This window comes from Zootoca vivipara, chromosome 3 (genome assembly GCF_963506605.1).
Source record: "Zootoca vivipara chromosome 3, rZooViv1.1, whole genome shotgun sequence".
NCBI lineage: Eukaryota > Metazoa > Chordata > Lepidosauria > Squamata > Lacertidae > Zootoca > Zootoca vivipara.
Genome location: NC_083278.1, coordinates 80,583,930 through 80,607,529, shown reverse-complemented (window position 1 = coordinate 80,607,529; position 23,600 = coordinate 80,583,930). Strand labels below are relative to the sequence as shown.

Here is a 23,600-nt window from a genome sequence, read left to right as displayed (position 1 = left end):
AAAACACTCGGCTATGCCGAGAGAGACTGTCTCACAGTGTGGGTGGGATGATAAAATAGACAGATTTATTTATCTCAGCAGTGAGATTCATAAGAAGTACCATGGTATATATTTTAAAAAATAATGTTTAGATCACATTTACACCCAGACATATACTTCAAGTGTGGGTTCTCTGAAAACAAGTCAGCCAATCTACTACATCTGTTCTGATTTTGCCTTTGCATTGTCAACACCTCTAGTATGAAGTAGGATGGTGGATTAAGTTGGTTCTGTCAGTCTGCATAAATTTTGCTTTTAACTATCTCATTTTAAGAATAGAGCAACTCTATTCTTCTCATGAGAAGAGAACTCCCTGGAAAAGACCCTGATGTTGGGAAAGATGGAGGGCACAAGGGGACGACAGAGGACGAGATGGTTCGACAGTGTTCTCGAAGCTACCAACATGAGTCTGACCAAAGTGCGGGAGGCAGTGGAAGACAGGAGTGCTCTGGTCCATGGGGTCACGAAGTCGGACACGACTAAATCACTAAACAACAACAACAACAAAGTGGCAAAACATATTGTTCTACAATCCTGAATATCTCTTAAAAATTAAAGACAAGAGGACATGTTACATTTAGGAAGAAATGGGGGGGAAAGTGAATGCAATTGTCATAAATCCTGAATAAGCATGATCAAACCTGGGAGAAATTTTGGGCGTTGTTTGAAGGGACCAAAGCTTTTGACTCATTGCTCCAGCCTTGAGCTTTGATCTTGATTTATCATCACAAATGCCTTCCTTACCTACCCGTCTTCACTTTTCTCTCTTTTTTTCTTTCTTTTTAAAAATGTGGATAATGGGCTGCTGACTCAAGGTGGGCAAGGAAAGCATAGAGCAGATTTGACCTCTGTATTTAGGGTTTATACCGTAGTTGCTTTACTGTACTCTGCTGCCATTTTGAAAATAAAGTCTCCAAACAGAAAGAGAGATTACACTTGAGTCTGGATTTCCCACATTCAAACCCAGGGTAAGCCAATGTGATGCCCCTCAGATGTTGTTTGACTACAGTTCCCATCACCCCAGACTCTTGGTCATGTTGCCTGGGTCTGATGGTAGTTCAACAACATCTGGAGGGCACCAAGTTGGCTATCCCTGCCCTAACTATTCTACCACACTGACTCTTAAACAACTGAGTACCGGTATTTATATAGTGCTTTTTCCTAACTGCTTCATATACCTTATCTCAGTAATCTTCACAACCCCCCTGTAAGACCAGTGTGATTAGTTCCATATTGTAGCCACCCAGTAAGTTAGTGGCCAAGCCAGGATTTGAACTTCTGGCTTCTGTTCATAGCTAATACTCTTAACTGCTATGCTAAATGAACCCCATCTTAGTCGTGGACCAGATGCTGAAATTCATACAATTTAAATGGTTTCTGCAGTTCATACAATTTAAATGGTTTCTGCAGTTCACAGATACTACTAGAATTATGGTATTCTTTTCTGCTGTATTTGCTATTTTTGTTGGAAACAGGAGAAATGCAAGAAATGCGTTTTTGATGCTGAAAAAAAGAGCAGCACAGCTTTAGTCGTGTTTCCAAGCAAAGGTTTATGTCTCCCTTTCTTCTTTCAAATGAGCAATTTTAAAGCACTATGGCCCTGGAGAGGATAGATATTCTTTATTTTATAAGCTGTAAGTATAGGACAATGAATATGCTACAAAAAGAACCTCTGGATATTAGTCATAATGACGTTTTTGAGCATTTTGCATTATGCTGACTTTGCAATTTAAATGTTCACAAGTCAATTTATCTAATGGCATTCTACTTTCAGATACCAAACTGGTCAAAATGAAAGGTGTGAAATGCTTTAATCAGTTCTCAGATAATTTTGTTTGGATAGGATACACTCAAGATTTTGAGAACAAAAGAGGGTGTGTGAGCATGCAAGGATCTGAGTCATAGATGAGTCATTGATAGTGTTAAGATAACCATTCCAGAAGAAAACAGAGCTGTTTTGGATTAAATACTTTAGGAAGGATATTGAATTCCAAAAAGACCATAGGGATCACAAGGTACGTGGATCAAAAGCCATAGGTTCTATTCAACATAACACTAAGATATGTTTCCGTCCTTCCCCTTTCTTCCCCTTGCACAACTCCTAAGTCTCTTCTGGACTTCCCCTAACCCTTTGAAGCAGATCTGAGGACTATGCGGAGTTTAAAAAGTACCACTACACTAGTGGTGATCCTTGTATGCATGAGCACAACTATTTTGCTGAATACTCTCCTATGTATTTATTTATGAGATTTAAATCCCACCCTGCAAAAGTGGTTGTGTAAAGAAAAGTCTAAGAACTAAGATCAGGCAAAATCTCATTTTGCATCATAGGGTCCAATGGGCTGGGGACCACTTCTCCTATAAAGTTCCCCAACTGGCTTGTGTTTCTGTGATTACTAGTGGTTTTTAGAAAATAAATTTGACTAAGAACTTGGTATGTTAAATCTAGAAAATTCCATTAATTTCAGTACTTGAGAATGGTTGGATTCTGTTCCCATGGTGGCCCATCAGGTATTTATGGGAAGCTCAAATGCAGGACATGAGTGCAATAGCACTCTCCCACTCATGTTCCCCAGCCCCTGGTATTCAGAGACATAAAACCACTGACACTGGAGGTAATACGTAAACATTATTACTGCTTGCTATTGATAGCCTTATCCTCCTTCAAGGTAGCTATGGTGAGAATAGCTTTCAACATATCTCCCACTGCAACCAATGGAACTGAAAAATCATTAACTTTTCCTGGATCATACACTTAATGTTGTTAGAAGGAAGAGAGTGAATGATTGTTGGATGGATACAACAAGGATAATCTAAGAAACTAGGAGGCTGAATTACAAAAAAAATTAGGCAAAATGTCTATGAACACTGAAGCAAGTGACTGAACCAGATGGCCAATTGTATGCCTTCTTGCTCCACATTTTGTGTCCCAAGTGAAACAGAACAATAGTATATAGCAGATATATCATCTACTTTCCTTCTAATGCATTTAAAAGTGTCAGTTGCCCATGTTGTAGTCCTTAAGCTTTTTACAACACCCCCACGCACGCACGCACACACACACACACGTATACCATGGAATTTTCTATAAGCATAGAAATGGCATGAAATAGGATGTATGAACTGTTCTCTTGCATATATCTCACTGAAAGATTTGTGTGCAATTAATACATACATACATTATTCCTGCCAACCTAGCAGTTTGAAAGCACGTCAAAGTGCAAGTAGATAAATAGGTACCACTACAGCGGGAAGGTAAACGGCATTTCCATGTGCTGCTCTGGTTTGCCAGAAGCGGCTTTGTCATGCTGGCCACATGACCTGGAAGCTAAACGCCAGCTCCCTCGGCCAATAACACGAGATGAGCGCCGCAACCCCAGAGTCGGTCATGACTGGACCTAATGGTCAGGGGTCCCTTTACCTTTAATACATACATTGGGAGGATGTTTCTTAAAATGTGGGTCATGGATATGAAAAATAAACAGGAGCAAAATGTCTTATAAATGCTTTTTTTTGGTGGGAAGTGATTTTTTTTCAGTGGGCATGTGTGTTTTCATACATCCAAGTTCAAATTCAGTCTTGGGTCAAACCTGGAAAATATGGCTTTGTGGTGCCTACTGATCCAACAGTAATATTTGTTCCTCAACTAAAATCACTATAAATGGTTACATAATGGTTACTAACAACCCATTAGTACAGATGGACAGGAGACTAATACTCTGGGAGTGTTGTGTAAATCTGTTTGGATGTAATTTCCCAGAAGCTTTTGCATAAATGCCCAGTGTGATGCATGAAAGCAGTCTTTGTACCATACTAAAACTGCAAAAAGAAGAAATTAAAACTCACCAGATCCATAGCACTGTTGAAGGCTAATGACTAGTCACACATGCACGCAGCTCACTTGATTTCTCTATACTTGATGACTGGCAACAGAATAGTGTGGCCTTTTAGATATTCAGTGTAAAATTTATATCACTGGGGTTTGATATGTGATTGTCATGGGTGATCTTAGGTACTGGGAATCAACAATAACAATGTTAATATGAGACAGTGTGGAAAGCTGCACACAGATGGGGCACTGCTGGTGCATGGCTTGTCTGAAGAGGCAAGGCACATAGGAATTGTTCTCTCTTTAACATCACATAGTGTCAAACCTGCCAACTAAGATGTTTCCACTCAGGTTTTGGATGTTGTGATGCAGCATAGCCTATCTCTGCAACTGCACAGTCTACACAGTAGATACGGGAAATTATAGCATCGGTGTGGATGGATCACACAGTGCAGTAAAATATGTGTGTGTGTGTGTGTGTGTGTGTGTGTGTGTGTGTGTGTGTGTGTGTATGTGGCCCCTCCCCAATACTTATTCTAAAATTTGCTTCCACCAAATCTAGCATACTGGTCTTTAGTTCTCTTCAAGGGGTCAAAGCACTTGTGGGGGCACAAAAGTCAGGAGAAGATACACATGCAAGCTCTGTCCTTAACATTCCCACATGGGCTTTTCTTGTTCAGCTATGAAGAAAGTGCTTAAACATCTGAATCCCTTAAATGTAGGAAGTTTAATGGAATGGGGATAAGCCATCTAGCTTTATCTTCAGGAGAGAGAAGAATTTTGTGAAAAGCTATGTGGCAACATTTTCAAACAAGTGATTCCACAAATGAATTGCAAGGTGATACGAGGACTCCACCATATGCCCTCTTGAATGTTTGAATAGGCGCTTGGTAACTTTGAGGGTGTTCTGTGGGAGCATGGATTTCTGGACATGCATGTTGGGAATGGTCCCTGAAAGCATCATTACATGACCCATGAATTAAGGATATCCTAAACCCATTGTTATGATAGCTTACACAAGATACCTCCCAGTGGCCTTTGAATGATTCCCCCCCATGTGCTACTGGAGCGATCTTCCTGATTTTGAGAAGCCCACCCCAAAGCAAAGCTTTGCACAAAAATACTAAAACTCCACTTAAGTGCGCTAACCCCTAATGATACAAATAGGCATTATATTTATGGCCAACCTCTTCCTACTGTCATGTTAATGTTACTCAAACAATCTTAACAATTACGTAGTAAGAGCAGCTTTACTTTCTGCTGTGGCATTTTCCTATCAGTAAGCTGAAGGGAAATCCTAGGTGGCAGTGACATTCTACAGCCTTATGCATAGCTTTCACCTCTGACTAGCAGGAGAGACATGCCAAGACTTGCTTCAACCTTCCTTTTAGAATCCTCCTTCACATTTAACCCTTCTTGAGGCCATCTGTGCATTAAGGGTCATTAAAAAAAACAACCTTATTGCCTTGGCTCTTGTCTAGTGTAACAGGAAAACAAATGACTGTGTGTAATGTTGAACTGTGCATGGCTTTAGTTAAAAGGAAGTCCTAGGAAATGCTTGATGTGGTTCGTGAAATTTGCTGGACAGCAACAATTATTTGTTACGTTGCTCTCTCTGGGTCTACATGGGAATCTCTGACTACTATTCTCAAGCCATGTGCATCGGTGCAGCCCCACTAAGTCAACTGAAACAGGTGCAGTTGTATTGTGACTTATGTTTAAGTCAACATTAGGCAGTAATAGCTACTCATAAGCAGGGTAGAAATAACCACACAGTTTGCCTATTCTACAGGTTTTGGCCTGGTGTCATTTATTTCAAAAGCAAAGTAAAAGCGAGCACTTATATTTCAGCAGTGATGTAAATTAAGGGTTTACTTGAAAGCAAGTCCCATTGATTTTAACTAAAATACTTTAAAACAAGTATATTTTGAAGTCCTTGCAAATGGACATCCAGAAGAAAATAGCCTCCCTTCTTTCCCGCTCCTAAGGTCTGCACACTGACTAGCTAAAAGAGAGGGGGAGGGGGAATAAATCAGCTGTTCTAGTTTAGGAAGGCTTCCTTCTCCAGCTCTTAGCCAGAGGGTGGGGTAGTTTTTACTTACCACAGGTAATCAGATGAGTTGCTATTTATGATGCTGTACTGTTTTTAATATTCGGTTGGAAGCCGCCCAGAGTATACCCAGGGCAGGGTATAAATAAATAAATAAATAATAATTAAATGGGTTTTAGGACACTTCTAGGCTTACATACCCTTCAACTGAAAAGAACATCTTCCAAAATAAGAAAAAGTGTTGGTGTGATAAATTCATTAACCTTTAAATATTTCACACACAATCTCTCTTAGTTTTTGGATGGTGGTATAATTAGGGGAAATGGCCTGTTGAAAAAGAGTTGTGTATTAAAATAGATAATTTGCAGAGTGTCATCTGATCTAAGGGCACCAGCTCTGATATCATTTTAGGGCAAGGCAAAGACCTATTTATCTGCCTGGGTTTTTGAACTGAAAGCCTAACTGTGGTTTCATGCATTCCGTTGTATTTTATGGTTGGTTTTTAACTGTTTGACGATTTCTGTTTTCTGCTGTTTGTTGATTGTGCAGTATGATTATCGCTGCTGGTGTTTATTTGTTGTTGTTATGCTTCTGTGTTGTTGCTGCTGGCATCCCTCTGTCTCGAGAGACAACAGATTATTCCATGGTAACTCAACCTGAAAGTTTCATTGAAGGGCCACATAGAAACATTTTAAATAATAAATACAAAAGTAAGCCAGCAGTGCAGTGGGTTGAAGAAAGTGAAAAATCTTAGTGCAGTGCTTCCTTACACATGTATAAAATAGTCCTTCTCCCACTTTGGGCGTTACATCACTACTGATAAAGATGACAAGGGCTTTTTCTTTGATGCTGGAGTGAGTTGAACACTTTTTTCTACTTTGGCCAAGGTAACATTCAACAAGAGTTGTGTGGGAATCTGAGATAACAAAGGTGTGGCTTAGGATTCTGATTACATTCACTCTTAAAAGTGCTCACAACCATTGGGAGGGAAAAGCTCTGGCAAATCATTCCCAGTATAACCCCAAGTTATTTTCCAGCTATTAGTATCGGGGGGTGGGTGGTTTTCTAGGGTGTAAGTAGACACATTCAGTTTCTATCAGCTGACTTTGTGTAAGCTTCTAATTTTAAAATATGGGTCAGAGCTACTAATGGATTGCTAGATCTTTGTAGGACATTTGGCAAATGGCTGGCAAGAGGAACTGGCTACAATTTGGCATAAGATGCTAAAATCAACTGAAAGTAAGTAACTTGTTCAATGACAAGTGCAAGGTCAAAACTGAGTTAAGAGCTGCAGAAGGGGAGATAGAGCTGTGGCTGGGTGGTGGGATGCAGCAGCCCAGCGTGCTGGGAGCCGAACCCCAGGCTGCACTGATTTTGGGAGCAGCGCCACCCAGGACACCCCCCTCTCTCCCCCTTAGGTACACTACTGGGAAAGAGTAGTGTACAAAGAACAAGAAAGAACAAAAACTTCATCACACACACAAAAGACTAAAGAGAGCAAATCTTTTCATAATATTTGCATGCATTAATTTATAACTAAAAATGCATTTTTAGAAATAATTATTACAATTTAAATAAGAAATATAATACTATGCATCTCACCATAGTGAAGAAAACTATTATCAGATAACTTGTAGTAGTATCAACAGTAACAGTAATAATAATAATGCTGTTATTAATTAATTACATTTTTATTCTGCTCTGCTTCCAAGAAGCTCACCATGGCTCGCAGGAATTCTGGATCCAGCCCAAAGAATTTTAAGCCTTCCAAATTTCTGCAGTTAAAACTACAAAACACTTAATTTCCATTTGCTCAAAATGGAAGTTAATGTCCATATAGTAGCATGGAAACTACCTGAGAGGTCCCGTGGGAACCTAATGCCCAATCCAAAATTATTGCTTCACCCTAAATTTCTGTGATGCAAAATCAGTGTGGGCTAAGTTCCGAAAAGATACATGCTACTGCAAACTTAGTGCACAAAATTGTAGAATGAAGGATGGAATAAGTCCCCGAGTTCTCAGAGCACTTCTAAACTGTTGCTATTTTGGGGTGGGATTCGACCAGCAAATTCTGGTTCCACAATTATGGTTGATTGGGAGGTCTTACACAACAGATCTCCTTCCTCCTGTCCCTTCTCTAAAACATAAATATTTTTACTTTGCTTACAAGGCAGCTGGGCGCACTATGAACCACATTGCTGGTAAGACCCCAGCCACCACTGCCTTAACTCAGGCTTGCCATCCGTCAGGAAAATTCCTGACATGTCCTGGTTTTCCAGTGAAAAAATGGTGTCAGGGGGAATTTTGCCGAAACAGCAAAATGTCAGGGAAAACCTGGGTGTATGGCAACGCAATGGGAAAAGCAGCAGAAACAGCTCAGAAAGCTTAAAGAATTTTACTTTTTGAAATATGGCAACCCTAGCCTTAACTTCCCAGATATCTATGAAAATTTGTGTCTGGGCCTGTGTCCCAGGTCTTTTAAGTCCTTGCAATGCCATGTCTGCATTTGCTTTTGAGGGACCTAGAGTCCTTAGGACTGGATAGAGAACCCTGTAAGGCAACACTGGGGACATAGGCAGGAGGTTCCTCACCCCTGCTCTAGATAATACTACACCAACTCCAAAGATATGGGTTGAGATCTAGACTCTTTTTGAAGCATAAGAAGAGTCCTGTCTCCCACTTTCTAGCAGGCCTTTGCTCAAGAGATAATCACACAGATGTCATGTTGCACCTTCATCCAGCAGATAAGAAGTGGGAACTTCTTTCCTGTCAAGGGATTTCTTCAAGGGTTCTGCTGGGGTTGTAGGCCAGTAGTGGGTGGGAGTAGTCTGTGTGGGCAGTACTAGAGCCAAAGGTGCATGTTCCCCTTTTCAGTGTGACCAGAAACAAGTGGGAGGGCTGCCCCTCCTTCCTTCCTTCCTTCCTTCCTTCCTTCCTTCCTTCCTTCCTTCCTTCCTTCCTTCCTTCCTTTCTTTCTGCCATACTGTTGTTTTCTGTCTACCAAACCCTTTCCGTTGTTTTTTCTATTCCTCCCACCCACAGGAAACGAGGCTGCTCACCCCTGCAGTAGATACATATCTACATATCACAAACACCCCCTATTTTAGGAAAATGAGACAAGCTGGGATATTGTTCTCTTTGATGTGTAACTTAATACTATCTTTCAAGCTATGCAGATGGCTCTCTCTGCCTACTGTAGGTGTGGGCTCTGCCTAACTACAACTGCCTCACTCCATTCAGCAGACGAAAATAAACAGTAATTAGACCGTGTTTCAGTCACAACCTCTAAAATAGTATGCTAGACCTCCATTTTATACAGTGGGGGGGGGAATACGGAGAAAAGGCATTAAGTGATTGACTGAACAGTGTTCTTCATCCAATTACTCTTTCAGAAGCTGATTTTCAGGAGATAGTTTGCTGGACCACTCTAAAATGACAGTCGCAGTCCAAGAGAAGGGGTGTCCACTCGATCCCCAAACGCATGGAGACTGTGCCTCCAGTCTTCAGCACCAATCCTGCATACCTTGCCTCAATATCTGCATGTTCTGTTGGATGTCTAAAAGCACAGCCCAAACCCTGATTATGTGGAGTACTTGAAGGCAGATATTGAGGGTACAGAAGTAGACTGAGTAAACACCATAGAATTAGTCATTAAGCTGAAATGGTTGGTTTTAGATTATAGTCCTGAACATGCTTACTTATGAATAACCCCCATGAATTCAATGGGACTAAGTTCTAAATATATATGCATACGATTGCACTTCATGCCAATGTAAGTCTATAGCTGACTAAACAAAAGTATGGATATTTCTATGCATGTTAATGAAGAAGCAGGGTTTCTCTGAGGGAAATTATTTCAGTTTTTGTCTGATCTCATCTTAATAACATTTACCATTTCACTGATTTGATCTTATCTATGGACTTTCCCAACAATGATCTAGCTGGCATGCAACACTAAACCATGGCTTAGCATTACAAGGGTGAGCAACAGTGAGGCTGGTTCCAAATGCCTCTCTGTGTCCTCCAGCACTTCTGCAGTGACACTGGAAGCTTCTGCTTCAGATTATCCACACATCCAAACCCTAAACAGTAGTTAATCATAACTATGCTTTGTTGAAACAAGTCATCTTCATACATTGTAGAGTGTAAAGTGTGTTGGATTTGGACAGCATGGCAAGCTTTGGCTAATCTATAATAGAACCCAAAGCTTCTGAACCCTTATTTGTAGCCTACTATAGGAGAAAGGAGTTTGCCTAGGCTTGTTCTCATAACACTAAAGCATGGTTTAGCATTAAATCCAAACCTGCACAATATGAACAAAAGAACATTAAATTTCTAATACTGGAAACATAAACATTCACAAGCAACAAGGTGTATCCAATCAAATATTTGATCTTGGGTGTGTCAGGCCAGGGATTCCATGGCAAATAGATATAGCTGCCAAGTTTTGGTAGACTCCCAAATGCAAAAGACTTTGCTTTAGTCTTAAGCCAAACTAAATAAGACAGCAAACGACACTGCAGGATTTTAGGCTCAGACACTATCAACTGACAAAACACCAAATTGATTTGGCATGTAATTCCCATAGCTAATGTCTCAGGACTGGATTTATGCTGGTTAATTGAGTCGATTTTCCATGGTAAATTAAGAAAAGGTTCCCCATATATATATATATATACACACACACACACACACACACAGTATTACCACTAGCTACATGCAAGGGCTGATGTAAAAAGTCTGAGTGAAAGCATATGATTTAAACATTTTTAATGTATTTTAAATTAGCTGAGGTTAACTGAGTTGAAATTAAAGCTCTTCCAGTGACCCCTGTGGAACTGCAATTCATCTCGATGCCAACAATCCCATATATTTAGCTTAAAGAAACTCCATACTCCTCAAAGTATTCGAGACTCATTATTTTCATCAGATACTACCCAAAGAATTAGGCCCTGAGAAAGTATAAAATTGATAAACTAGTAAGGGATATGATCCATGGACAAATTCTTCTGCACATGCACCATGGAGAAGAATCATCATAGTAGTTCAAGAACACTTTTGCTTCTTTATGGATTATATCCAACTTTTCTCTGCTCAGTGTTAGGTCTGAGACTTTCCCATGGAGTGGGCTTTTAGGAGTAAGTTGTGTAGAAATACATAGCTTTACCTCTTTTGCAAGCTATATCTAAAAGGCCCCATTGCAGATTTAGAACCAGGAAAGCCTTCCTGAAGAGAACATTCCACAGAGTGAATGTCACGATTAAGAAAATTCTCTTTCCAGGTAAACATCATTCTAAGGCAGTGCCATAAAGTAGGAACCCCTCAGCATATTCAGGCAAGGTGATGCTGCTACCCTACTCCTGTCCTTAACATCCTTAACACTGAGGAAAGTATTTTCGAATGCCATTTGAAGTATGGAATTATCACAGAATCTTAGAGTTGGAAGGAACCCAAGGGTCATCTAGTCCAACGCCCTACAATGCAGGGATTATTATTACTGTCCATTCTTACTGTGAAAACATTATAAAAGCAAATGCTGAAATGGGTCTATCATGTATTGCATATCTTTATGGGATACAATTCTCCTACATCCTTACTATTCTGTCACATTTAAGAGCAACTCCTTTTTAAATATAAATTTTTTTCTACCATGATGCAATGGGATTGGATATAATTATAGTCAGATGTTTGCATAATTGACATGTCACATTGTTATATTATTCTTATCATCGTTCTTATCATCCTTGCCTCCTCAGAATCAGGATCATTGTGCACAAGGCACATTTTTTTCTAGCACTTACATGTTTAAATCGTCATCTGCCCCCACAGAGCTCCATGTGCTCAGCGAAACCACTATGAAACTTGAGACCACAGCCATCATCTGTAAAAGGTAAAGGACCCCTGGATGGTTAAGTCCAGTCAAAGGCAACTATGGGGTTGCGGCGCTCATCTCGCTTTCAGGCCAAGGGAGCCAGCGTTTGTCCACAGACAGCTTTCCGGGTCATGTGGCCAGCATGACTAAACCGCTTCTGGTGCAATCGAACACTGTGACGTAAACCAGAGCGCATGGAAACGCAGTTTACCTTCCCGTTTATCTACTTGCACTGGCATGCTTTCAAACTGCTACGTTGGCAGGAGCTGGGGCAGAGCAATTGGAGCTCACCCTGTCGCGGGGATTCGAACTGCCGACCTTCTGATTGGCAAGCCCAAGAGGCTCAGTGGTTTAGACCACAGCATCAACCGTGTCCCTCTAGCCATCATTTGTGGAAGCATATTGTCACAACCACCTCCCTTATGGTGGCCACAAGGGATACTAACTGCTGGCTGCATGCACAGTGAGGGTCACTTATGGTTTTTGCATACTACTCTTGAGCACTTAACAAGCCATACCAGCAGCCTGTCAATGCAAACTCAACATCAACGAGGATGAAGCCATGCCATTGGCCTTCACGTAGTCATGCCTGCATGTGGGAGTCAGTTCATGCAGCAGCTGCCATGGTTGATATGGCTTTGAGAGTGGGCCGGAATGGGAAGTGATCACCACTACCTACAAAGTTATGAGCAGAATAGAATAGAATTTTATTGGGGGTGGGGGTGAGAATATAGTAACCAAAGCCCCGCAATGGATTGTTTGCCCAAAGTAGAGCTCATTATCAGAATTTGAAAACGTAAATGGTAAACCGACAGCAAAGACAACTCCCTACTGGGAATTTATCATTAGTAACACTGGCAGCAGGCATTCTTCAGTTCTTGGTATCTGTAACTGAAAACAGACCCTTCACTGTGTATATGGAATGTGCATCCTGAAAAACATAGACAAAATAATAGTATATGTCTCTTGTCTTCCACAACATCCCAGCTCTAGCTTGTTCACCTCAGAGAATAAATTGAATTAAAGGGAGTTTAGGAATCTAACTTAAACCATATTATCCTCAACAGTTAATTTGATTTTATAGCAAAGCTAGAGGGGGTTATATCAAATGCAAAATGATAGTCAATGACTAATTGTGGTAGGCAATTTAAAGTGATTTTAGTCTAAATTAACTCTGCCCTAGATGAGAAGATCCAGTTACTCCCATACAAACAATATGTGAAAAATGCATGAAGAGAGAGAGAAAATTTGCCTCTTCTGTAAAACATAATATAGTTTACAAAACGCATGTAAAATGCCAGCTTGGTAATAGAGAGTGACATTTGAGAATTCCTTTTAAGAGCCAAATATCCAGATGTGTCTGGATATGTGTATCAGATATATGTCAGACTCTGTTCCAAAATCAGAATTCTAGTGCTGGTTTGTATCTGAAGTTCAGACAGCATAACTCCCTGAACGAAGAAGTGCATTCTTCCATGCCTACCAGCAAGAGGGTGGGGTGGGGGAGGCGCATTGTGCCACAGCTGCTGCCTGTAGGATAAAGAATAGGTTTAGGAAAATAAACCCTTTCAAGCAATTTGCCACATGCAGGGATCGCCAGGGTTCAATGCAAGAATATATTTGCAATACGAGGCAGAGAATATGCTAAGTATAAACGCCAAGCCTCTGAATATGTAGAGAATTCTTTCCCTTACCACCAAGGAACCACAGCTCTGTCTGCACATCCGTAGGATTGAGAATAAGGACTTCCATGACAGGTGGGCATAAAAGCCTAAATCGAGTTCTTTCACTTAAGACAGCGATGGCCAAACTCATCATCCCTGACCACTGGTCCTGTTAGCTAGGGATGATGAGAGTTGTAGTCCAAAAACAGCTGGAGGGCCAAGTTTGGACATCACTGACTTAAGATAATAAGCACTAGCCACATGCCAAAGGCAGGGAGGGGGACCCCTGGAAGCAGTTTATTCGTTCGTGTATCTAGCCACATTTCTCCTCTCTAGTAGAGCATCAACCCAAACAATCAACCTTCTTCTTTCTAGGACAGCATCAGCCCAAACAAATCAACCTTCCAGCAATTCAACATGGCAACTGGGCTCGGATTTTGATGGGTTTTAAAGGGAGCAGATTTTTACAATTACAGAGCAGCTACCTGCAATGGCTCTCTATGTGCCCTTGATGACTGAAGCTGGCACATGAATGGTACCGTCAAGAAGGTGCATGAGGTTGACCTGAAAAGTCAGGATGGAAGCAAGGAACAAATGGCGTGGTGAGCATTGAAACCTACTAAGATTTTATAGGGCACCTTATGCCCAGAAGCCAAAAAGGAGCCAATGCAGATTTGGTTCCTCCCCATTTCCAGACTGGGTGGCTGGTAGCCATAATCTGAAATGCAACTTTACACCATACACATAAACAGTATTTATACCAGTTTAATTGTCACACCTTGCTTCAGGGAATCCTGGAAAATGAAGTTATTTGAGACTGCTTGTAAGTCTTTGCAAGGGATCCCCAAAGAAACCTTACAATTCCTTGAGCAGAGGAAACTAAGATAATTGAATAGGTTCTAACTTATCAGAAAAGATATAAACCCATCATAAGTGATAGCTAATATGTAATGCGAATATTCAATTTTGAGGTAACAGCTTGAATGAACAAGGGGATGGTAGCAGTTTCACACTTTTCTGGTTATGAACTTATATTATAGCATATGTGAAATCATCCTTAGCATGAACATAAATTGTATCCAAGAAATCCTCTGAAGAGAAAGGTATCTTAGCGCCAATTGTACTTTCTGATACCCCATCTTTACTTTTTGTGACTGATGTCTCTCAGTCTCTTCCCACAAAGATAAACTACTCTGAGGTGAAATTTCTCACCACAGGGTAGCTTTGTCATCTATATCATCTTGCTGAGCGGCATGAAGAATTTTACTATCCCTCATGTGCAGATGTGTGACAATCTGGAAGCAATTTCTACAGAAATTAGTGAGACTCGCATCAAATCACTGAAGAAAGGAAGACAACACCACAATCCCAAGCACACTTTCTTGGAAACAAAACCTCTGAAATCAATGGACTTACTTATTTCACGGAAACATGTTTAGAATCAAGATGAAAATAATACTAGGGAAACAATAATTATCTACCCTACAGTAGGCCATGATGAAGGCATCAGATTAAAACATATTATATTCACTCCATTTCCGTTGTTTAGCTGGGGTTTATAATCACTTCCTCTTCTATACTGCTCTTTTTGAATAACTTGTTTGTTTGTTTGTTGTTACCAGAGCAGGTACAATGCTGGCTGTCTCTTAAACATGATTAAACAGGGCCACTAAATTGTACATTGTGTGAGGATACCAGAAATAAACAGGAAAGACACAAGGCGTGAGTTTAAATACAGACCATTTTATTAATGACAAGTTGTAACCTTATGATACTCATAGGGGAAGGAAGCCAATGTGTGGGAAATATTCCATATTATCTATCAGTCTGATAGGCATCTTGTGATTGGGTGAGTCTGTGCTGCAGGAAAAGAAGTTGGCCTTAATTCTGGGTCTTCCCTGCACTAGACCCCCTTCAGCTGAAGCAGGAGGGTTTCCTGACTCACACCCCCTTAGACCCCACAACTCCAAATAGGTTAGCCTAAAAACTGATCTATAACCTGCCCCATGAATCACACAACCTGAAAAGTGAGTCTCTGGAATAACTATAAACCCGAAAAGTGTCTCAGGGTGCTCTTTGTGCCAGCCTCTTCCCTTTCTCACACACACTTGACAAGTGACCAAACCAATGAAGCTATTTATTCAGCTCCCACCTCTAAGTGCTCCAACCATGTTCTTCTACAGTATGGAGTAGGCAAAAAAAAGTGACTGCCAATCAATTGCAGCTGATCAAAAAATCCCTACTCACCCCCATCACAACATTCAGCTAAACCCAATCTGTAAATAGGAAAGGGAGGCTGGGCACTAGTTTTAAGACCAGGAGGAGGAAGGGAATGGGTGGGGAGGCTTTTTACGTTTCCACACACTCCTCCTAAGCACTTGAATGTGTCTGCTGGTGCGCAATAAGTGGCCTTTTTGCCCTGGCTCCATCACAAATGTGCTCCCACCTGGACTACTTTAGAGGACAGATGGAGGAGTGGTGTTCCCTCACTGGGAAAATTCCTCTCCCCTGCCATAACTACAATAAATGGCTATAAGAGCACTGTTCTTGAAACACATTTAATGCAAGTTAGGCATCCTGCTTCACCAGGATTTAAAAACTGGCTTTGTAGCTGGTTAAGAAACCCTGCTCAAGAGGGAACCTGGTTAGCTTCAACCATGGTTAACGGACACTCTTGCTGTGCCCTTTAGCTGTGATTTAGGCGGGATGAAGGATTTGGTCCATATGAGGAAGGAGCTAAAGGGGGAAAGGGCAATGAAACCCTAATTTTCCAGCTGGCTGGTTGAGAAAGAGCCATTATTGCATCTGCACCAGCCCTGAGCAAGAGGTTTTAAATGCACAATCTAATAGTTATCCCCTATACTTCAAGAATGTGCTATCCTAATTTAGGACAAGGATTGTTAAACAAAAATAAAGTAGATACACTTGGAACAAGAAACGAAATTGACTGTAAAATCACCTAAGGCTGCTATCTCAAATACACTTATTTTAAAAGGATGTTCCATTTAGATGAGCAGGGCTTACCTACAAGTTAATGTTTTTAAATTCATGTTAATTGCTTTGCCTACTGCTATAATTGATAGTACCTCCTAAGCTTTAAAATGACTGTAAACTCCTTTTCCTTTCATCTCCTGTTGTAATAGACCCTGTCATATGAAAATGATGAAGAGTCATGGAAGGAGTCACCCTCCCCTAGCACTGAATAAACAGCCTAACTAGAATGAAGAAAACATTTTCATCCCTGAAACTAATCCACTTTACCCAGTGGCAAGGAAGGGCATTTTTTACTCAGTTGTCTGGCCTTCTCATCATCAGTGTTGCAAACATCATCTTGTGATCTGATGTCCAGTGCTAGCATGCAGGATTTGGTGTAAGAGTCCACAAAAGTTATTTGCCTGTACTGTAATATATTTTACTAGCCTGCCTGCTAAGAGCCTGCTAGCATTCTGGATTTTCATGGATCCCTTTCCTCCATGTCCAGCACGAATATCCAGGTCACTGGCCTCTTAACAGCCTAGCAAAAAAGAAAGCAAGCAAAAGGTGTATTCTCCCAAGTGAGCTGGCAGAGAAGGGACTGCACTGAGGGATTCACTTTTCTTCCCTGCTCAACCAAGCAACCCGGAGGAGGAAAATGGAGTCTCATGTCTTGCCAGCTCATTCAGTGCTTGTGCAGAATTCCTGCTGGCCTCTGGCTAGCAGATGAGTTGCTAAATTAAAAGGCTGTCTCCCAGACTGAGTGCAAACTTTCCCCCTTGTTCCAACAAGCACATAAAATTCAATCCGTGCCCCACTTGACCTCAGCTTTATGACCTTGACCTTCCTTTATGGAGGTTCTGGGCTCATCCCAAGATTCCTAGTAGGAAGGGGGTTGCTATGAAAGTAGGGTGGTTCTACATCCACTTTTGCAAAGCATATGATTTGTGTAGTGCCGCCTTCACCAACCAGGCGCTCTCCAGATGTTCTGGCCTACAACTTCCACCAGCCCTAGCCAAAGTCCAAAACATCAGGAGGGCACAGGCTGGTGAAGGTTGCTGTAGTGTGAGAGTTTTGGACCACCTGTACTTGATTGATGTATTTCAAAGAATCTAGCTTCCTGGAGGTAGCAGAAATATGATGAAGTTTGCTGATCAAAGGGGTTGTTAAATTAATAATGCTGGCCATATCTGCACTACAGTCTCAAGAAAGCTCTGGGAATTGTAGTACTGTGTGGGAACCTCCTTCCTGTACTTCCCGGCACACACACCGAGCTACAGTTGCCAAGATTCTTTGGGGGAAGTAATGATACTTAAGACATCTATAAGCTTGTAGTGTAGAGATATGCTCCAGTTCTTCTGGCTTCACACAGAGCATTTGCCATACATTCCTAGCTTTACAACTGCTACTCCTCTCCTGCTTTTTATATGTTACACTTGCAGAAAGGTATGCAGGAAGGCAGCTTGTGGTTATTATTGCAACATGTCTCAATAACTGCAAATTGTATGAACCTCCTGGTTTTCTAACAGCAGTGTTCTGTATTCAAAATTGCAACCTGAGAATACTACACACAGCATCTTGTGAGGGGCTGATGACCTCTATTCCAAGCAAATGTGTTTAGGATCAAAGCGTAAAAAAGACTGGGAGTTGGTGAGAACAAGTAATCCAAATGGCATCAATTTAGAGTACAGTACTAGACAATAACCAGTGAAAGTCACACAGACAACGATAGCCTTCCCTGCTGAAGCAGCAAGAAACTAAGAGACTTCTTAAAGCTTCTTATTGTTCTCTATGAACAATATCCTGTTTCCTTGGTACAGTGGACAATGATGAATTTTGGACAAATGGGTACAACAAATGACTCCAGTTTTTGCACAATCCCTGCCCAAGTATTCCTTTAAAAGCCCATTTCTAGCTGCGTCTAACTAAATGCCACTCCCTGATTGCACCAAATATATTTGCCATCTCTCTATAAATGGAAGCCCTACTAGTAGAGTGTGAAGAATAGAGAGTGAATGTAGGAAAATTGCCAAAGGGAATGGAATGAATGAAATTAACACACACTCTGACAAGAAGACACCCTGACAACTTAATAGCTGTATCCCAACTGTAATTAACATAGTAAAGAACATAGCATCTAAAAGGAGCTGTGTATTTGTGGAGAGAATGAGGCTAAACCTCGTTTTTAAGGGAAATCACAATATTCACATGTGACACTAAAAAGGACTAATAAAGGGAAATAAGTAGTCCACCTCAACCCATATTTAACCTACAGGATTCACTAAGTGGTCAGGGCCCCACAAAGCTAGGAAACTATCTGCAGTCTTATGTCCTACCCTTTCCTCCAAGACTAATCAGGAACTCTCTCTAAAATACACCAAGTGCCAAACTTGGCCTACAAAAGTCACACTAAGGCATGCCACACAACTTTGGGATCATCCTCTAAAGAAGGCTCACCAAACTCTGAACTGAAGTGGTGTAAGGTTGAAAGCTTTATTCACATTGGGTTTGGGTGGACAGGGATATGGATGGATAGATTACATTAATATAATTATTGACGCTGAGTCCTTGAGATTGACTGGGCTCTAAATCCAGCAAGCAAACAAGCTAGAGTGATGCTATGGTACCACTCTAGCTTAATATCACCACCAGCTTAATATTTCTAAAGGAGCCCACAAATCCATGGGGTGAGAGGTCTATCAATGGCTATTACACCCAACAGCAAAACAGAAACTGGGATCAAACAGTAGAGACCATCTTGCCCTCTTGGTGAGATTCCCAGGAACATCTGGCTGGCTGCTGTTGAAGACTGAACACAGGGCTTCTGCTCTGATCCAGAAAGGCACTACTTAAGTTTTACGAGACCCTTCAGTACTATTTGTATACCACATACGAATGTTGCTATTCTATCCTACATTAAGGAAGGTAAATCAAGTGTACATTATAGCTAATGTTTTACATTAATATTAGAAGCCAATTTGAGCACAACCTGATTTAAGCTTCAGATGCAAAAACGCCCATAAGCTACAGCTGACAGAACAGCAAACAGGGAAGCAAAGACCTAATTAAGGATTCTGTGAAAAGGGCAGAGCAAGCACAGCAGAGTTAAGGTAACACCCCTTTTCATTTAACATGTCCTCTCAAATTAATGTCCACCTCCACAGCATGGCTAGAAAAATAAATGTCAGCTGATTTAACAGAAATATGGTAGTTGTGCATGTGTAAGGGCTACTTCTAGCCTATCTTCCAGGATTTGTGCACTCACTTCAGGTTTTCTGTTGTCTCTCCTTTAAGGCAATTAAGGTCACAGCTGCTTGACTATGCAGTAATTCAGTAAGAGGGCAACTTTTTATTTTTAAATTGGTTCGTCCAAAAGTGCAGAATTGAAAATATTGGTTTTTGGGTTTTTTAAAATAAAATAAAATACAACTGACTCCTGAAGCAAAGACTTGCCATTTACATTTGGATACAGTTCAGAGAAAACGAAATCTGCAGGGTTTTAAAATAATTAAAAAAGAAACAACCAGCATACACCATTAGTTTTGCAGCTACGCTACTACCATGAAAGAAGCCAGGTCCCTGTTTGAGCTCCTCCTTTAACATGTGCTAATGAATGACAACATTGGTGCATGCAAATGGGTTGCATGCCTGCCTGCCTGGCTTTTGCTAAAGAGGGATCTGCACATGGATTTTTATTCATTCGATGAATGTAAAAGCCTACAAAACAGGGCAGCTACTGGTCAATGTACCTGGTATCAAGCTTGATTATGTGAACTGTCACAGCATTAAAAATAATAATCAGAAAAGCAAAACTGGCATAGTGGTGGTTAGAATGTCAGGTGAGGACTAGCAAGAGCTAGGTTCAAATCCATACTAAGCCCTGAAATACATAAGCACCCTTTGACAGCGCACCACCATCCTTCAACCTAAACTACCTTGCAGGGTTGTTGTGAGGATAAAAGGAGAGGGACAAGAGAACCATGTACATCTTCCTGGGCTCTTTAGAGAAAGAGTGGTATGAGAAGTGTAATAAATAATCATGCAGTGTGTGGGTTTCAGTATATCAGCTTTAGAATTTCATATCTGGTTATGCACTGATTCTGCTCACCGACAGCAGGCACAATTCACTGTAAAGCTCCGCCTGGAAATTACAGGCAATTTCTACACAGGAGAGAATTTGTAAGAAGGTGGCTTGGGAAATTTCCTGCCCGTTAGCACACAAGAGACACAGACGCACAACCCCATTTCTCTTCCCCTCATTCTCAAAGACGCCGCATTAAAATTATGTGCAGATCGCGCAGAATCTCTCCCTAGAGGGCCCCATTTGCATTGCGGGACGGGGGTGTCCATTCTGCGAGGCTATCCAGGCTGGACTGCGCCTGTTCTCTGCGTTGCAGCCGCTATACGCGCTTCAGAGCCTGCCCTGTCAGTGGCCCCTGTGTCACCTTAACACCCCTCCCCCCTTTACCTCTCCCCACCATTCGCAAAATCCTCCCGTTATATCTCCGACTCTGCCTTTCACTGGCATCATACACAAAGCAGGAGCCATCCTACAGCGCTGGGCGGCTCCCCGCGCAATCCTTACTCCCCGTTGCATGCGCCAAAAGAAAAGAAAAAAAGACCAAAGGCAGGGGGGCTGCGCGTGTCGAAGCAGAGAGCAGCCGGCCGCCGTTGCCGTGGCCTCGCAACAACCCCTTCCGCGGCTCCAGCCCGGGCCGATCCAAGCCCGCATTTGGCTCTGCATGCAACGCGCCGCTCCTGCCCTCCCCACGATTTCACGGGGCGAGGAGATGCAAAATAAAACATTAAGTAAGCAGATCGCCGCGGCTGCAAAGACAGAGCCAGCCGTTCCCCTGCTCTTGCTGCAAACAGCGGCTCGCAGGAGCAGCAACTTACTGGTTTCTGCCAGGCATGAGTCTCTCTCTCTCCCCGGCTCCCTCGCGCGCAGCTGCTCGGCTCGTGCTGCCCTTCCTGCACGCGCCGCCTCGGAAGAGCTGCCCTTGGCTGACGGCTGAAGCAGCAGCAGCAGCGCGTAGGGTGGAGGGAGGGGAGCAGCGGCAGCAGCTGGTTGGGGCGCGGAGGCGCCTCTCATCCGACTCAAGAGGCGGCCGCGGCACCTGTGACCGCCTGTCACCCATAGCACCCGCCCCTCCGTGCTGCTGCTGCCTCCTCCTCCTCCTCACGTCGCCCCCTGACGGGAAAATGCTGCCTCTTCCAGCACGACGCCAGCCAGGCGAGGACGAAAGGGAGACAGCCAGCAGCAAGCGGGCGACGGTGAGTGGCTTTTCCAGCCCCGTCAGCCCGAAAGGACCAGGAAGAGTTCCCGCTCAGAGGCTCTTTTCAGGGCTCCCTCCACCTCCATCCCCCTTGCACAAATCCGCCGCCGCCTCTGAGGGGCGGCGGGAGGTCCGGCGGTGCGCGCGTTTTAGGGGCTACCTGGGCAGCGGGCAAGGGGCGCCGCGCGCCAATGCGCTCGTGGGCAATTGGGATGGTGTCATTGGCCACGCAGCGGTGGGCTAGTGACGTCATTCGTTCCTGGCGAATGGTAAATCCATGCACTTGTGGGCAATGCGACAGTGAGGGCAAAACCTGCCACCTACCCACTCTAGGAGTGACTAGTTGTGCCCTTGCTAACAAGGGTACCAGAATCATAGAATTGTAGGGTTGGAAGGGGACCCCTGAGGGTCATCTAGTAAAATCCCTTGCAATGCTGGAGCCTCAACTAAAGCTTCCATGACAGTGGGCCATCCATCTTGTAGGGCCTATGACTATGTGTTGCCCACCTTAAGTGAAATCTGTCTTCTGGATTTTCTGCACACCTGATAAGATCTGAATCAGTGGATTTCTTAGGTTTCATAACCCCATCCATTCTGCCATTTGCTATTTGATAGTGTTGAATAACAGATGTCGACGAACTACAATTTCCATCAGCCCCAGCAAGCATGGCCCATGACCAGGAATGATTTGAGTTCAGCAACATGTGGGGGGCAAAGGTGCCTCACACTTTGCTCCTAGGCTTATATACCACACAATAAGCAAAGTGTCTAGGACAATGTAATACAGTACACTCATAAAACAGCAAAAAATATTTAGCATCTCAACAATAAAACACAATTAACAATGGTTGTGCTATAGCACAGAAAAGCTCTGTGCAAACTGAAGCATCCTAAGCAGGCGTCTGAACAGCATGCCAGCGGCACTTGCTTAACGGTAGTGGGCCACAACTTAGCTGTTGAGGGGTTTATATATCAACAGGTGATATGTAATGAAGTATAGTGAAATTGCTTGATGGGTGACATGTAATTGTGTTTACTGCTTAACACAAAAAGCATGAGTTTTTTTTTATTGGTGCCCTCTTAAAATGTCCAAGAGATGTGAGGTTAATATCTGATATTTTACATTTTTCATGTGCTGTAAGCCGCCCAGAGTGGCTGGGGAAACGGGCATACGTCTTCCTGTTCTGCAGAAGTCTCTTCTTCTGCAGTGATGCAAATTGCAAATTAAAATGGATTAGAGGGAGGGAAAGTTTAGTAAACCTGCTTGTCCTGACACATTATCCCATGACAATTTAAGGATTCCTTCTAGCTGACTCCTGACAATCAAACAGGAATCAGTCATACTGGAGACTTAGGTTTAAGCATCTTGCCCGGTTTCTCCATTTGTATTTGTGTGTGTGAAGCACCTTGAGCCTTTGCACCAACAGTATAAAAATAACCAAAAAGGAATAAATAAATAATGGCATGACCCCAGCCATCATTATTTATTTATCGACTTTGCTTTTACTGGGTGCTATTACCAGATGTTGCCAAAAAAGAAAGGAAAAGGCTACTTCATGAATTACCATTTCCACCCACACAATCTCCAATATAAGGGGGCGGTGAGAAATGCTTATACACTGTGATATTTTAAGTGCAAATGAGGTTTTGTTTTTTGTCTCTTTGCTGCCTCTATATACAGATCAAGCACTTGAGAAAGCTCTGGCTGTCCACTCAGTGAACTCATGACAAATCCTCAAAAAGACTTGTGCTGCCCTTGAGTATTATTTGCTCACACAATAGTAACAACTTTTTCCTTCCTTCCTTCCTTCCTTCCTTCCTTCCTTCCTTCCTTCCTTCCTTCCTTCCTTCCCTCCTTCTTTAGGTTTCAAACCCAGAGCCAGTGGCGTAGCATGGG

The 23,600-nt window shown here is 42.3% G+C and overlaps 1 protein-coding gene across 1 annotated transcript in view; it reads right to left on the bottom strand.

The window, feature by feature from the left end:
• Positions 1-21,554, bottom strand: part of CDC42EP3 (CDC42 effector protein 3) — a 29,718-nt gene extending 8,164 nt beyond the window's left edge. Inside the window, exon 1 of the mRNA XM_035108266.2 lies at positions 21,324-21,554. The gene's annotated coding sequence lies outside the window, so the exon portion shown is untranslated. The remainder of the gene's footprint in view (positions 1-21,323) is intronic.
• Positions 21,555-23,600: the final 2,046 nt, after the last annotated feature.